Source organism: Arvicanthis niloticus, chromosome 3 (genome assembly GCF_011762505.2).
Source record: "Arvicanthis niloticus isolate mArvNil1 chromosome 3, mArvNil1.pat.X, whole genome shotgun sequence".
NCBI classification, from domain to species: Eukaryota; Metazoa; Chordata; class Mammalia; order Rodentia; family Muridae; genus Arvicanthis; species Arvicanthis niloticus.
Genome location: NC_047660.1, coordinates 62,268,378 through 62,281,655, shown reverse-complemented (window position 1 = coordinate 62,281,655; position 13,278 = coordinate 62,268,378). Strand labels below are relative to the sequence as shown.

The window sequence follows — 13,278 nt, the reverse complement described above, 5'->3', positions numbered from 1 at the left end:
GGTGGCACATGGTTTTAGTTCCTACACTCGCAGGCAGAGGCAGGTGGATCTCTGTGAGTTCGAGGCCAGCCTGATCTACAAAGTGAATTCCTGGGCAACCAGAGCTACACAGAAAAACCCTATCTTGAAAAAACAAAAGAGGGCTGGAGAGATGACTCAGTGGTTAAGAGCACTTAACCTGAGTTCAGTTCCCAGCAATCATATGGTCATTCGCAAACATCTGTAATGGGATCTGATTCCCTCTTCCGGTGTGTCTGAAGAGAGCAATAGTGTACTCATTTAATGGTAAATCTGCCCAATCTAGGCATGCAGCATTCATTCGATATTTATTGACTTGTGTCTTTATTCTATGGACTCCCTATGGGCAAGAGATTTACCGCAACATACTCGTATACATAAATAAATAAATCTTTTAAAATATTAAGAAGAAAAACCAAAAGAACAAAAAATATTTATGGTTCTCTCATTTAAGACAATGTCTAGCATAGTCTGCCCTGGAACTCTGTGAACTTTCTTCTGCCTCTGCCTCTGCCTCTGGAGTATTGGGATCGTAAGCATGTCACCACTGCTTTCTTGGTTTAGATTTAGATATGATTTGAAAACAATCCCACACCTCTAGCACATGAAAGGAGTACCAGTGTTTAAGGCACGGAGGTAACAATCAGTTCAGAGCTGGCTGGGATACACAATACTGGCTCAAAATGGAAAAAAAAACCCAGCTGAGTGGAAGGCTACAGAGAGATGGCTCAGAGGTTAAGAATGCTTCCTGCTCTTAGAGATTTGTACCTGCATGTAGCAGTTTCCAACTTAAAATTTTCGTGTTCATTACCATCCTGAAGAACTTTAAAATGTTATGTCATATGACTCATTAATAGGCGGTATTGTCAATTCAGAAATTCAGAGGTCTAATTTAATCCATCCATTTGGCTGGGGAAGGAACCAACAACATCCGTTGTAATGCCGCTACCAACCACCAGCGCAAGGTGCATTTCTTAGGTTACAGAGTTCTGGACACGGGGTGGGACTGTAGGGAAAGGCACACGGTGTCCCGAGGCCCAGTCAAACTCTTCTGGCCTGCCTACACATATAGGTGTGTGGATACATACAAATACATTCATGAACACATATACGAAGGTACAAAAACTCTGAAATTTTTTTTTTCAGTATTTAAAGTGCACATGCCCCTTTTTTCTCTTCTGAAGTATGATAAAAGTATGTTCATTCGGTTACAAGCATATAAACCTAAGTCATGTTTCTTGTCCGTGGGTTGATTGGTGGGAGAGTTGAGAAAGCCTTTATATCACATAATGTTTTACTCTGTGGACATTACCAACATCACCAGCATTTTATTTAAGTCTTTAATGACTGAAAATAAATTTATTAATCATAGTAACATTTCCATGACTGCTGAAGATGATAACCGTCCTTTCTGTTAAGCACTTGGAAATATGAAGCTGTAGCTATGTTGAGTTGATACGCAAGACCTCTCTAGATTTGGAGAGACTAAATATTAGGCTTGGTAGCTACAAGTCATGTATTTTCTGAAGCCCCATTTCCACAATTTTCTAGTATTAGTATTGTTCAAAATTAAATCTTACACGTTCTCCTTAGCAATGACAAGGATGAATGCTGTCCCTTTAGTGTGCTGCCACGTTGAGTGTGTCAGTCAGTTTGATGCTGCTATGCAAGAGTTCCACACACTGTAAATTAGAACTACAGTAGTGTATGTGGCTAATTCGTTTAGAGGCTGGAATTTCAGTAGGGAGACACACGTGGTAAGGGACTCTGGGAGTTTCACAAGTGCTAGAAAAACAGGGCAGGAGCAGAACACTCTAGAAACTTACTTTCATTAAGGAGCCATTCCTGCAATAAATACTTGACTCCCAGAATTTCACTAAATGTCCAGCTAAAACGGTAGAATGCTTACGACCCAGGTGTCTCTCAGTGTCCTAATTCCCTTCACAATCTCAGAAGCGGCTAAGTAATATGGATTTTGGAGGGAACAATCAAAGTATAGTTTTGAAATTCTGGAACAAAGTTTATTTGTCGTTGATAATTGGTGCTTTCATAAATTTAATGTCAGGACTGTTTGAGCTGAGTGTGGTGGCTCTCTATTGCCAACACTTAGAATAGGGCAGGCATATTTTATAAGTTTGAGAGTAGCCTAGTCTACACTGTGAGTTCCCAGCCTGCCAGAGCTACATAGTGAGACCCTGTTTCATAAAACAAAACTAACAAAACCTTTTCTAAAGTCACAGAGACTCTGTAAGAGTAAACTACAGAGACAGTACGATGTAGCTACATCAGGTTGAACTTTGTAGTAGCAGACTTGCATTCAGAATCTTTTTGGAGGGGCTAGAGAAATGGCTCAGTGGTTAAGAGCACTGGCTGCTCTTCCAGAGGTCCTGAGTTCAATTCTTCAATTCCCAGCAACTACATGGTGGCTCAAAACCATCTGTAATAGGGTCTGATGCCCTTTTCTAGTGTGTCTGAAGACAGCTACAGTGTATTCACATAAACAAATAAATAAATTTTTTTTTAAAAAGAGGAACAGGTTCATTTTTTGTTTTTGTTTTTGTTTTTTAGACAAGCTCACTGTGTATCTCAGGATGATCTGAATCTTGTGGTATTCCTGCCCCAGGCTCCAGGTGTTAAATTTACAAATGGGTGGGAGAACACCAAGCTAAAAGGGGGGGTGGGGAAGTGATAGAATTACAATCATTACAAACTTTCCAGGGATCGGAGTGATAAACCATGACTGTAATCCTAGCACTTGTAATGTAGAGGAAAGAATTTCAGGAATTCCAGTTCATCCTCAGAGTTCAAGGCCAGCTTGGGCTACATGAGACCCTGTGCCATCTCTAGGAAATAAAGAAAACCTCTGGCAGTGACTGAGTCTCTATTCAATAGTTGATAAATTCACAAGATATGGTATACAATACATCAATATGCACCCATAAAAAAAGAAGGGCATTCAGACCTTGTTACAATATGATGAAACTTGAAGATACCACATTAAGTGAAATATGAATTACTGTAAAACCCAACCAACCCCGGTTTTGAAGAAACTCCATTTTGTGTGAGACCAGAGGCTAAACTCCAACTCCAGGAAGAAAATCACACCTGAGCAAAACATCCTATGACACTCCCCCCTCACCCCTTAGCAACAGCTAGGATACAATAGCAGGACAAGGTACACAGAGCTAATCTAAGACATCCAGCAGAGGATAGCCTAGCCATCCATTCCTCAAGCAGTTCTACCCTTGGGTTCTATTCCTGCAGATTACACCAAAAATACAGTTTTTTAAATATTAACTTGCTGACCTGTATGGAATTTCCCCAAATTTGCTGTAACCACAATAAAATCTCTGAACCCCTAGACTTGGGGCTCTCACTCAGACCCAGACTCACTCAGACTCTGAGAGACTGCTCAAGAGCTCATGATAAAGACCCTTATGTGTTTTGCATCAGAATTGGCTCCTTGGTGGTCCTTGGGTACCTACAGCTTGGGCATAACATTACAAAAGGACAAATACTGTAGGGTTTCAGCATTATAAGGTATTTAAAGTACCTGGAAGTAGAAAGGGTATAAATAGACGGGAATCAGCTATGCCAAGGAAGAGTGGAGAGGAGTGACTCAAGCAAGACTGTGTGGAAAATAGCTGACAGCAGGTCATCAGTAATTACAATTAAACAAATCACAGTCACCAATTAAAAGCATGGTTGGACTGGCATCCAACCATGGGGTCCTCAGCCTCAGCGCTGACCTTCATATTGAAAAGTACTCACAGAATTTAGTACAGCACCTCCCAACCTGTTAGGAAAACAGGCCCAGTCTGGAAACAATCATTTCTGGTTCAACCCGTTTTGACTTCAGAGAGAATGGCTGCTCCCAAAGCCAAATCAGGAGCAAGAGACAGGTGGTGCGGACTAAATCGTCCCCAATCTCCTGGAAAGGGGAACAAATACTGACTTTAGAAATTGCTTTGCCTCTCTAAATTTATTTTGTTCTCCTTCACTATTATTTCATATTATTTCAACCCGAGAGATTGGGAGTTAGACTAGGAAGGTAGACAGATGAGGAGAGAAATCCTCACTGATGGACTGGCTCAAGGAATTCAAAGCCTGCTTAGCAAACAAGTCACAGCACAGTTCTGGGCCAATCAACTACGTTAGCTTCCTTCAAACTGACCAACCCTGAATTAGGGAAGGAAAACTTTTCAGAGTCTTCAGAGACTTTAAAGTCCCCAGTCCCCCTTCAGAAGAGACTGGATTTTCCACTTTCCAAATCCACCCCTTCCCTTCCTGCCCCTCCCCTCCATCCTGATCTCCTGTCCTTGCTCTCTATCTCTCTATGTCCACACCCACCCCATTAGTCCCCTCCCCCCTAACTCGTGTGTGCGTGCGTGTGTGTGTGTGTGTGTGTGTGTGTGTGTGTGTGTGTGTGTGTGGTGTCGTCTGTCATCCACTGCTTTGCAGAGGGTCTTTTTCTTTGTTATGTATGTCTGGACTGCTGTGTGCATGTTTTCTCAGCCCCAATAACCGCATTCCTTTAACTGCTGATTCTGGCTGCACTGCTAGAGATTTCTCTGTGGCTATTTGTTGCACTACAGATTTTCTCTACTTTTTAAGTCTTCAATTGACAGAGAAAACAACCCAATCAAGACTCCTAGACTGCACCAGTTCCATCTCCTTTCTATGTTCCATCTGTCTCCCTTCCTCTATCTTAAACTTTATTTATTTTTTTTTTATGAGATATGTTGTTGTTCAACTCACAGCTCACGAAAGACCACACCAGGCCAAACAGTTCCACGTGAGGTTTATTTTAGGAGATAAGGGCAAAGGCGTTGGCAAGAAGAGAAAGGAAAGAGAAAGAGGTCAGGGGGCTCTGCTTATTTATATGGATAGTGATGTAGCCTCTCTCAGGTAAAGGTGGGAAGTGAGCCAAGTTGATTCTGGGAATGTGTGGCAGTTGTCTTGGCAACAATGTGGGGGTCGACTAGATGTGATGTCACTGGGTTTGGAGCCTGATACCAACATACCTCCCTTTTTCTTATCCTAAAGAGAAGAAAAAAAGGGAGGGGAAGCCGATGGTGAAAAGGGAGTGGGGGTGTCACGTCTCTTAAACTACTTCCTGCTGTGTAGGGGTGTAGTCGATTTTGGGATGTAGCTGGCTTTCACCATCAGGATCCACTTGGAATAAGTTTGCATCAGGTTCCTCTGTGGACAGCGCCTGGTAATCCTATAACAGGAACTGATTAATAGTTTGGTTAGAAATTTTTTGTAGTTTTTGTTGAAGGAATGTAGAAACAAGATTAATGAGGCATGAATAATAACACCAGGAAGATGACTAGGAGAGACATTACAAAAGGGAGTATCCACTTCCACACAGGGTTTTCTAAAATCTCAGAACTGGAGGCCTCACATTCCCTGACATTCTGTATGTCTGACTGTAGCTCCTGGATTTTATTTCTCACTATCCTGGATTGGTTGACATAGAAACAGCACTCTTCTTGAAGGAACAGGCAAAGACCACCTTCTTTAGCTGTCAGGACATCTAGCCCCTATCGGTTCTGAAGCACCACAGCTGCCATAGAATCGATCTGTCTCTGGACAGTAAACATGGTTTCAGACATTTCTTGAAAACTGTTGTCAAGCTTGGAAGTGAATTTATCATATTGGGTCATGGAAGTTGTTATTCCTGAAATTTCAGTACCAGTACCTATGGCTATTCCTGCAGCGACCAAGAGTGGCACAACCTGAACTGCCCTCTTATGTTGGGCAGCTATCATATCTACAACTGAGACTGGCAGGGGCTCGTTTCCCTGGATTACTCCTAGCTCAGGGAAAAGGAGTACCAACGTGCAAACTCCTCACCAGCTGGCAGGTAGGCGATGATATATCTGAGTGCCACAAAGGACTGACGTATTTTGGACTGTAGGGCATTGTGGCAGAGATGACGTATCAAGGGTTGTGGTTCTATTGCAGTCCAGGGAGCTTAGCATTCCTACAGAATGTGTCCCAGAGGCCTTAAACCAGTTTGCCACGCCAAAGAGAGGGATAGAGAAAAGGTATGGAGTCGTGGCAACCTCAGAGTCAGGGCATCTGACAAAAGGTGAGGTAAGGTTACTCAGCAGTATCACTGGAGAGGCTGTAAGTGGCAACTATTATTGGGAGTCAACTCATAGCAGAAAGTGGCTATCAGCTTTGTAGCCATCTCGAGAGCCATATACCCTGACAAGAGACTTGTTTTTCAACAGCCTACAACAGCTGAAGCACACTCTGATATCCCACATATCTTGTTTTGCTGTTTAGTGGCCCCAGCTGCAAGGCGTACCTGGTATCCATGCCTGCAAGGCATGTGGTGCACGTGCTATTCATGTGCTATCCACGCCATACATGCCTGTAAGGCACACATGATATCCATGCCTGCAAGGCACATGGCAAAAGTGTATAAATACCCCAGATTTCCCTTCAATAAATGAGACTTGATCAGAACCTCTGTCTTGTCTCCATTCTTCACGTCTCTTCCCCTTTATCCCCATTCTCTCTCTTGCTAGACCCTGACCCGCAGACGGGTGGCAGTTGCCTTGGCAATGATGTGGGGGTTGCCTAGATGTGATGTCACTGGGTTCGGAGCCTGATACCAACATGGGTTCTCACAAAATCCATGCTGGCCTCCAATTGGCTATGTGGCCCAGGCTGAACTGGAGCTCTGTAACAGGCCCTCAGACCTTAGCACAACTGATTCCATGATGGAAGTACTATTCAGGTTACAGAATGCAGCATGTAGACCACACAACCTGCTAAAACTAACAAACAAAAAGACCTAATCTAACAAAAGTCCATAGTTCTGGGAAGGTCTTTAAAGCTAACCTTGGCTTTGGCTTCTGTAGTTCCTCTTGTGGTTAACTGTTCCCATTAACATAAGTAAGGCAATCCAGAATATGGGTTTTGTGCCTACAAGCTTACTCTAAGAAAGTCTGGGCACTACATTGGGACCCTTGAACACCCAGTGTAGTGGCTGGCTAACAACAACTTTCTATTGGTTTACATCTATGTCTGAGTGGTCTTCTCTGATGGATATGCCATCACAGCTCCAGACTGTCCAGCCTCCACCTCACAATTGCTGAGAATACAATCTATTACAGCCCAATTTGCACTGTTTTAAGAAATGCCTGCCTGCAGTATATACAGAATGGCTTCCTTTCTTTTTGTTACTTAATTGTCAATACCTTTTAGCTATAATTACTTTATTTTATTTTTTGATAGGATTTCTCTGTGTAGTCCAGGTTGTCCTTGAACTCACTTTGTAGACCAGGCTGGCCTGGAACTCAGAGATCCTCCTGCCTCTGCCTTTCAAGTACTGGAATTAAAGACATGTGCCACCATCCCCTGGCTTAGTTCTAATAATTTTTAAGTTTTTGGTTTATCTCATAAATATCCTGGCTCTTTTCCTTCTCATCTATAATGGGGGTTATTAATGAATATTTCAAGTTTTTTTTTTCCAGGAGCTGAGGACCGAACCCAGGGCTTTATGCTTACTAAGTAAGAGCTCTACCACTGAGCTAAATCCCCAACCCCTCAAGGTTTTGTTTTTTACTACATTTAAATATCGGTTTTGTAGACTAGCAATAGTGGCCTACACCTATAATATCAGCATCTGGGAGGTGAAGGCAGGAGGATGTTAATTTAAAAAATGACTTCTCTGGTATATTCACTTTCTTTGACCCTTAGTGGAAAAATACTGTGATACTCAGCTGTGATATCTGTCTGAGGAACCATGATAAGGGATAAAGGAGGGAAATTCAACTAACCTACAGATAGTTTCACAGAACCAGGCCTACAACCAGCCTGCAGATAATTCCTTGTAACTCTCCCCACAACTGCCCTGAAAATGAGTTCTTGGAAACAATGCTATACATACCCTCTAAACAACTAGGAGCCAAGCTTCACTCAACTCTGTGTAATCCTACTTCTTAGCAAGACAGTATAGACACTTTCCACAGTGCCTTGGCCTCTTTCTGCCTATGTAGAGTGAATAAATTTCTCTACTTATGCTATCTTGGTACAAATGCTCATACCCCTGATTATGACCTAAGTTTCCACCTAACAGTAAATGTATTAAATCAAATAACAACAACAAAAAAAAATCACAAATGTAAAGACATATATAAAATATGAGTACAAGAAGCATTTAGAAATCCAAATAGATATGACTAGGAAAAAATCTTTCATAAGCAAGGGATTAATGAAATCGCCTAGCAGGACCATTCTGTGTATTGAAAGAAACCTTTATTTGAGGTATTCAATGGCAGGGCTGTGTCTCAGATGACAGAGAATAGAGGGCCGTGGGGGAAAGCCTTGTCAGTTTTTATAGGACAGGTAGCAGGAGGAGCTAGAAGAGCCTGGGAGTTAGTGGTGTTTGGGTTATCAGGAACTAGATGCTCTTGCCTGGCCACTAGGGCTGAATAAGGGAGGTAGTAACTTTCCTGGTAAGCTGGAACCTGCCTTAGGAGATGTCTTTCTGTTTAAGGCCATTATCATCAGCACTGACATTTTGACACTCCCCACCCCACCCCCACTCCCATTTAAGACCTAACACATATCACATAATTAAAATGTTAAGAACAGGGGCTCAGAGGTTAAGAGCACTGTCTGCTCTTCCAGAGGTCCTGAGTTCAATTCCCAGAAACCACATGGTGGCTCACAACCATCTATAATGAGATCTGGTGCCCTCTTCTGGCCTGCAGACTTACATGCAGGCAGAACACTGTATACATAATAAATCTTTAAAAAAAAAAAAAAAAAGAACTCAAACTGTTTTTTAAAAATGTTAAGAATATAGAACAAGGAGTAGGAAAAATGGCTCAGTGGTTAAGAGCACTTGTTCTTAATAAGGTTCCAAATTAGATTCCTAAAACCCACATAGCCACTAACAACAGCTTCTAACTCCAGTTTCATGGATCTGCTGCCTTCTTCGGGCCTCTGAAAGCACATAAAAAAATAAATACATAAATAAACATTTTAATGGTGGCTCACGCCTTTAATCCCAGCACTTGGGAGGCAGAGGCAGGCGGATTTCTGAGTTCGAGGCCAGCCTGGTCTACAGAGTGAATTCCAGGATAGCCGGGACTACACAGAGAAACCCTGTCTCGAAAAACTAAAAAATAAATAAATAAATAAATAAATAAACATTTTAAATACCAACTTGTACACAAAGGCAGATGTATCAGAATTTGGCAAAACTCTAGAATCCAGAATTATATATCTTATTATATAAGCACAGAATTATATAGCTTATTATATAAGCACAGAATTATATATCTTAAGTCCTGAATGTAAACAACTGCCAACCAAGATTACTATGTCCAGAAAAGCTTTTATTTGTTTGTTTTATTTTTGTTTTTGAAACAAGGTCTTACTATGTAGCCTGGGTTAGCCTGGAACTTACTGGTCGTGAACTGATAGAGATTCACCAGAGCCTCTGCCTCCTGAGTGCTGGAATCAAAGTGTGTGCCACTATACCCAGCCAGAAAAGTTATCTTTTAGTACTAATGGAAACATAGAACTCTTCCAAGATAAACAGACACAAAGCACTTCATGATTGCAAATCAACATTGCAGGGGATACGTAAAGGGATCTCATAGTAGATGAAGGAAGGCACAAACATAAGGTTACAAGAAAATATTTTACAAGAGATGAACAAGTGAGAATTAGGGAGGAATCAAAACTTTCAACTCAGTAAATTCCCAAAATGAATAAAAGAAAGAAAAGAAACTACACTCAGATTATCCAGGGCAGGAGTTGGGGAAAAGTCAGGCAAAATCACAGGAATCAGCAAATACCTCTCAATAATAATCCTAAATTCAAAAGGTCTTAGTTGTTCAATTAAAAGATGTAGATTAGCTGAATTAAAAACTAACAGACAGGGGCTGGAGTGATGGCTCAGAGTTAAGAGCACTGTCTGCTCTTCCAGAAGTCCTGAGTTCAATTCCCAGCAGCCATATGTTGGCTCATACCATCTATATTGCGATCTGGTGCCCTCTTCTGGCCTGTAGGCATATATGCAGGCAGAATACTGTATACATAATAAATAAATAAATCTTTAAAAAAAATAAAAATAAAATAAAACCCAACAGACTGTCAAGTTTCCCCTCTAAAAAACTCCTCAAAACAAAAAACCGCTGGGTGGTGGTGGCACACGACTTTAATCCCAGCACTTGGGAGGCAGAGGCAGGCAGATTTCTGAGTTCGAGGCCAGCCTGGTCTACAGAGTGAGTTCCAGGACAGCCAGGACTACACAGAGAAACCCTGTCTCGAAAAACAAAAAAACAAAACAACAACAACAACAAAAAAAACAAAAACAAAAACAAAAACCAAAAAACCAACAAGACTGAAAGTGAGAATATGGAAAATGACATACAAAAAATGGAATCTGAAATCAAGCTTGAATATCTATAGTCACATCTGAAAGTTTTAATTATTATATTTAATTAGTTATTCTTTGTCTCTCCCCCCCAAAATGTGTTGTGACACATGTGCAGAGACCAGAGACCATTTGCAGAAGTTGATCTTTTCCACTTCATGGTTCCTGGGCATCATGCTCAAGTTGTCAGAATTGGTGGTAAATGACTAGTCACTAAGAAATCTGCTGTCCCTAAAAGTGTATTCAAGTTGAAATCAGTCAAGTGACAAAGTCACTGCATACTGATGAAGGAAATAATTCATCAAGAAATATGATTGTAGGGCTAGAGAGATGGCTCAGCAGTTAAGAGCACTCACTGTTCTTCCAGAGGTCCTGAGTTCAATTCCCAGCTACTACATGGTGGCTCACAACTACCTGTAATGGGATTTGACACTCTCTTCTAGTGCATCTGAAGACAGCTATAGTGTACTCATACATTAAATACATAAATAAATAAATAAATAAATAAATAAATAAATTGTAATATATATGCCAAATAGTGGTGTATTCAATTTCATAAAACAAAACCAATCCACATAAAGAGTCAGACAACAGGCACAGAGATGGCTCAGCAGTGGTTAAGAGTGATTGCTTGTTGCTCTTTCAGTTGCTAGCATCCATCTCAGGCAGATCTTAACTTCTTGTAACTTCAAGTCCAGGGAATATGTTGTTTTCTTCTGGACACTGCAGACACTGCTCTTAAAAGCACACACTCCCCATATTGCCAGGAGCCAACAAAGAGAAGCTAAAAACTAGCAGGTGATCTTCCTGAGATGGTTCCAACCATGGACTACAAAGTTAGATTTTGTATTTGCTTCTTTAGGCGAGGCCGAGGAGATTTCATCTGAGGAAAGATTCCTGCTATTAATATGCTTTCCCTGTTATTATTAAATATATATATATATAACAATCACTAGGTATTAGCCCACCCTTTTGAGCAGATTTCTGCAGAATAATGAAGACATATTGTCTTGTAGTGATGCTATATAGACAAATAGACAATTTCTTAATTAATGATTACTCTGTAAAAATTCCTAAAATTATATTAGTAATTATCAAGCTCGTAAGTAATTATCAAGTCTGATGCCAAAAATGCAATGAGACCTCTGCCAGTCTTCAAGTGTCACAAGTTAATTGCTTCTGAGATAGCAAGTAGTCATTTACAACTTAGAACACACACCAAGAGGTTGTAAAACAATTAACAAAAGATCATAAAAAGAGTACTAAGGATTTACTATAAGTGCAAAGACAGAAGATAAAATGTTGATTGGGTTTATTTATATGAAACTTCACTAATAACTTAGTCACCAAAATTATGGTTTTTAACTTTAAATGAACCTGTTGAGCTAGTGACAGATAATGAATGTTTAGCCAGATAATTACTCTTAATAGATAAGCATGTAAACATTCTCTGTTGTATATTTCTTATTCAATTCATGATTTGAATTTATGTTTGAACTTCTAGTGAACTTTTGTAAAAAAGAAAAAAAAGCAGGGGCCATGGTGGGCTTGGTCTGAGTGGTAGAATCTGGAGGTGCTCACAGACACATAATGTCAATAGTCCATTTATCCATTCACAACAAATGGGTTGTGGGGAAGGTGATTGGTACTGCAATGATAAAAACTGCTAAAGTAAGAACGACCAAATTTGTTTTGGATCCCTACTTACTAATGTACTTTAATAAGTGAAAAACTTACTTTGCTCATGATGCCCTTTAGCAATGTAGCGTTGGAGCTTTGCCCATCCCACAATCAAAGCATGTGAAACATGAACTGGCTGAGACCATCTTCAAAGTTGGCTCAGTTATTGACCTGGTCATAGGAAAGCCCTGTGCAGGAACAGCTTACCTGTGGGGAGCCGACAGTAGGCGAATATCATCCTTGCAGCCATCTTGAGCCATATACCCTGACAAGAGACTTGTTTACAATAGCCTACAACAGCTGAGCACACTCTGATAACATCTTGTTTTAGATACCCAGGATTTTCCCTTGGGTGTGTGAGACTCAAAAGTGTGATTTAGAGATAATACCTAAGGGCGTGACTTAAAGGTGTAGCTTAGAAGTGAGACATATAAAAGGCAAGAGGCAGACAGGAGAAATTAGAATTAGACACTTGAGACAGAAGAAAGCAGTTAGACACTTGTACTTGGAAGAGTACTTGAGACTTGAGACTTGAGGTAGGAAACTTGGAACTTGGAGGCACTAGGGACTAGGAACTAGGGACTAGGAACTCAAGACTAGGAACTTGGAGAGAAGAAGAGAGACTAAAGAATAAACAGGATTGAATCACACTCTGTCTGGTCTCCATTCCTAGAGTCTGTCCTTACTCTCTCTCTTGCTGAACCTCGACCTGCTGACCGGAGCAGCTTGGGGCAGTGCGGGCTCTAACAATTTAGCCCTCAAGGCTTTTGGCAGTGCAGGTTCCAACATTGATAGAGCAGTCCCCGACATTTTGGCCCCCATTGTGGGGTATAGTGGTTCTCAACATTTTTGGCGCTTAATGTGGGGCAGCTCAGGCTGCAATACCTACCTAGAGAGCCCCCTTGGTTCTGAAGCCACTCTCCTCAGTAAAATTCGGAAAGAGCTCAAGGTCTCCTGAATCTAGGGAAGAAGGAACCAGGGGGATTTTGGTCTATGTGTTTGTTCAATGGCTTTGATTACTGTCCAGCTTCTCCTGTGACATAAGAAGTACTAAACTAAACACGCCAGGCAGTGGTGGCGCATGCCTGCAATTCCAGCACTTGGGAGGCAGAGGCAGGCGGATTTCTGAGTTCGAGGCCAGCCTGGTCTACAGAGTGAGTTCCAGGACA

The 13,278-nt window shown here is 41.2% G+C and overlaps 1 pseudogene; it reads left to right on the top strand.

Annotated features, from left to right (window-relative positions):
• Positions 1 to 12,019: 12,019 nt before the first annotated feature.
• On the top strand, positions 12,020 to 13,067 carry LOC117705599 (small ribosomal subunit protein uS17m pseudogene; annotated as a pseudogene).
• The last annotated feature ends 211 nt before the right edge of the window (positions 13,068 to 13,278 follow it).